This window comes from Jaculus jaculus, chromosome 2, assembly GCF_020740685.1.
Source record: "Jaculus jaculus isolate mJacJac1 chromosome 2, mJacJac1.mat.Y.cur, whole genome shotgun sequence".
Classification (NCBI taxonomy): Eukaryota; Metazoa; Chordata; class Mammalia; order Rodentia; family Dipodidae; genus Jaculus; species Jaculus jaculus.
The window spans coordinates 32,143,652-32,147,925 of record NC_059103.1 but is presented as its reverse complement, the minus strand read 5'-3'; the positions used below and the strand labels follow the sequence as shown (position 1 = coordinate 32,147,925).

General features: G+C 46.1%; 1 non-coding gene across 1 annotated transcript; it reads right to left on the bottom strand.

Moving 5' to 3' along the window:
• Positions 1 to 241: 241 nt before the first annotated feature.
• Positions 242 to 348, bottom strand: LOC123458990. Its single transcript, XR_006635923.1, has one exon. It is a non-coding gene; the product is annotated as a U6 spliceosomal RNA (small nuclear RNA).
• Positions 349 to 4,274: the final 3,926 nt, after the last annotated feature.

Below are 4,274 nucleotides of genomic sequence, written 5' to 3'. Positions count from 1 at the left end.
CTGGTACCTGTGCATGGGGTGGCCCAGGGGTATAGGTTCTTTCTTTTTTTTTTTTCTGCTGGGAAGGCTGAACTAGCTGATCCACAAGACTTGGGATTCTCCTGACTCTGCCTCCCATTGCCATGCACTGGGATTGCAGTTGCATGTCTGGATTATGTGAGTGCTGGGGATCTGAACGCCCGTTGGCAGGCTTGTAGAGCAAGTGCTTGTACCACTGAGCATCTTTCCAGCCCCTATTTTTTTCAGTATGGAATGCTTTACGAGTCTGCATATCATCCTTGTGCAGGGGCCATGCTAATTTTCTCTGTATCATTCCAATTTTAGTATATGTGCTGCTGAAGCAAGCACTTTTTAAGTTTTTTTGTTGACAACTTTCATAATTATGGTCCACTGTAATCCCCCCTCCCTCTCTCCCTTTGTAATTGTAATTCTCTCTCCCCCACCACTTTTCCCTTTGCAACTCCACTCTTCATCACTCCCCTTTCCCCTCTCAATCTTGTGTAGATAGTGCCAGGTACTGCAAGGTCATATGTATCCAGGTCATTTTGTGTCTGGAGGAGCAGGTTGCAAGGAATCCTATCCTTCAGCTCTTACATTATTTCCACCACCTCTTCAGCAATGGACTCTGAGCCTTGGAAGGTATGATAGAGAAATTGCAGTGCTGAGAACTCCTCTATCACTTCTCAGCACTATTGTGCCTTCTGACTCATCCCAAGGTCACTGCCTTCTGAAAAGAGAAGCTTCTCTATCCAAAAGTGAGAGTAGCATTAATGCATGGGTATGAACCTTAAGAGAAGTGCTTACTGGGCAGTTGTTGAGCATAGTATCTACATTTAGTCAGATACAAACATATGTGATACACCTATAGGGCTCATGACTTCCCCTGTTGTAGGTTTTCAGGGTCAGGCATGTATTCCCTCCCGAGGAGTCAGCCTCCAGTCCAATTAGAGAGCAGTTGGTTTCTCCCATAACAGACATGACACTATTGTACCAGTTGGCTCATTTGACCTGGATAGCCAAATTTAAGGCTTGCAGTGTCCACTGTTGAGTATCTCCACTGGTGATTTCTCTCTGCCCCATGGAACTGCATGCAGTGTGGCTTTTTCCAGCTTTCTGTCAGCTGGTCTACACGAAGAAGGTTTTCAGCTCAGCTCCAGCAGGATTTCTCAGTGACCTTGCAGCCCAAGTATGCGGAGTCTTTAGCAAAAGGATCTTACCATCTATTCTGTGTGGGAGTCCAAGAGCTTTGGCAATGGTCTGTAATGTTTTGGGGAGTATCAGGTACCTCCCTGGCCAACAATTCACTGGAAGGTATCCCATACCTGGCACTGAAATTTTTCTAGTAGCAATCTATGGCTTCTGGGTGAAGCACTTCCTTTTTGAGACAGGGTTCCATGTAGTCCAGGCTGTCCTCAAACTTTTGATCCTTCTATCTCTACTTCCAAAGTGTTGGAGTGACAGGAATATGCCATTATGCCATGCTAGGGTCTCAGCCCAGACTGACCTCAAGCTCATGGTGATCCTCTTACCTCAGTCTCTTGAGTGCTGGGGTTACAGGAGTGAGCCACCATACCTGCATACACCATCATTTTAATAAAATATACTGAAAGAAGCTGGGTGTTTGTTGTACTCCTGGCAAGGTGGTACCACTTTGTCATTCCAGTACTCAGGAGGTGGACGCAAGAGGATCAGGACTTTAACGCTATCCTCAGAAGCTACATGAAACTCTGTCTCAAACAAACAAACAAACAAACAAACAAACAAACAAACAAAGAAACAACAATAATAAAATACACTGACAGAAGCCTGGTCTGCTAACACAGGTGTGTAGTCTCAGAATTTAGGAGGGTGAGGCAGCAGGACCAGGAGTTCAATGACAGCCTGGGCTGCATACCAAGATTTTGTCTCAAACATAAAAACAAAGAACTTGCCATGTAAACATGAGTACCTGAGTTTGGATCCTCAATGCCCACATAAAAGGCCAGACCTGGTGGCATTGGCCAGTAATCCTAGCATTGGGAGGTGGAGACAGGAGGATCCCTGGGGCTCCGGGGCCAGCTAGTCTAGCTGAATTGGTGAGCTCTAGGTTCAGTGAGATCCTCTTTCCAAAAGTAAGAGTGGAGAACAACTGAGAAAGATACCCATTGTCAATCTCTGGCTTACACACACACACACACACACACACACACACACACACACACACACACCACAAGATCCCAGTTCCAGATATTTGGGGAATCTCACCTTCACATGGCAATTCCTGAAATTGTATAGCACCACTTGGATTTGGACTTGCTCATTTCTGATCACAGATGAGGACAACTTAGGTCCATAAAGAACAATTTTGTAACTATCAGCTTCAAGGGCCCCAAGACACAGTTACCTTAAACACCAGAAGTGCAGTGGGTTGAAGCAGATGCCAGAGGCCCAGAGTGGGGCAGGGCAGGGCCATGGTCTCCCTCCTCCCTCTGTGCTGGGCTCACTGGATCACCTCATTCTTCCTCAAGACTGACGGCCACAAACTGCCAAGTTGTGATGGAATCTGGCATCTGCACAAGGATGCTATATTCAGAGATGCCATGGGAAGTGGGGGATATTGTTGAGTTCCTGCTACCTGGACAGGGCATCTGAGTATGGGGGCTCACTGTGCATGTTTATGGTCACTTTACAGGGTGATCACATTAGCAACAGGTGACCCCATTAGCAACACCATAGCTCATGGTTGATTATTTTGTGATACATATAGGATTTTATTTTTCTTTTTAAGTTTCTTGTAGCATAGTCTGGCTTTAAACTTCTTATGTAGTTGAGGGTGTATGGTAGTTTGAATAGATAGCCTCCAATATATTCATTGTTTTATTAGTTTGTACTTTGCATTTGCAGCCAGCTGGCTGGAGGCAGTGTCACTGGGCAGGTCTTAAGATGTGGTGGTGGGTTTGAGATTTCAATCTAAAGATATGCAAAGTGTGCCTAGCTGGAGTTCCTGAAGTGTGCTGTACTGTGTGTCTTTTGGATTTTGGCTTGTGCTTCTCTCTCTGTGTTTAGTCCTGCAAAAATAGACCAGCTTCTTCTGCCATAATGGAACTTCCCCTGGATCTGTAAGCTTTGATAAATCCCTTCCTCCATGACTGTGCCTTGTCTGGAAGTTCATCTCAGTGAACCTAAGCTGTCTGCTACAGGTTGACTTTGAACTTCTGATCTTTCCTGTCTCTACCAAGGTGCTGGGATGATAGGTGTGCATTACCACACCTGGTTCATGCCATGCTGGAAATGGAATTGAGGGGATTCTTGAACGTAGACAAGCACTCTATCAACTGGGCCATATCCCCAGCTAGGTTTTTTGGAACTTGTGATGCAGCTGAGGATGGCCCCAAACTCCTGATCCTCCTGCCTCTATTTCCCAAGTGAGGGATTACAGGTGCACTAGCATGACTAGCAATGTTTTATTACTGTATGTGTAGATGTGTAGGTGGGTATGGGGTTATATGTGTGCACATGCATGTGCCATGTTGTACATGTGGAGGTCTGAGAACAACTGTGGGGTGTTTGTCCTCTTCCACCACTCTACTTGACACAGGGGTTCTCTTTTATTTTTGCTGCTTTACTTCATGTGGGCCAGTGTAGGTGGTATGCAAGCTTTTGGATTCCCCTTAAAAAATGAGCTACATGCCCGGCGTGGTGCACACGCCTTTAATCCCAGCACTCAGGAGGCAGAGGTAGGAGGATTGCTGTGAGTTCAAGGCCACCCTGAGATGACAGAGAGAATTCCAGGTCAGCCTGGACTACTGTGAGACCCTACCTTGAAAAACCAAAAAAAAAAAGCTACATATCCAGCCCTTGCTTCTTAAGGCAGGGTCTCATGTGGACTAGGCTGGAGGCTTCAATTTTCTGTATCTGAGGATGACCTTGTACTCGTCCTCCTGCCTTAAGTTTCTGAATAGTAGTAGGATAGGCCTATCACATCACATTGGGATCTTACTCTCCATCCTGGTGGTACGGAGCTTGGGACTTCCCAAGTCTCAGTATCACCACTGGGGTCATGTCCATTGGAAACTGGAAGCATGAGGGACCAGAACTTGACATCTGACATGACAGCTGCCATCTTACCCTCACTTTTTGGAAGTGTGATCTTCCTCCAGAGCCAGCTCTCAGGGAACAAGGTCTGGACAGGTATGTCATTCACGAAGAGGTTGTTGAAGTCCTCATCTTCATCAGCTGTGGCTACAGGGATTCAATGTGAGTAGCATCTCCATATTGCTCCTGAGTCCCTTAAG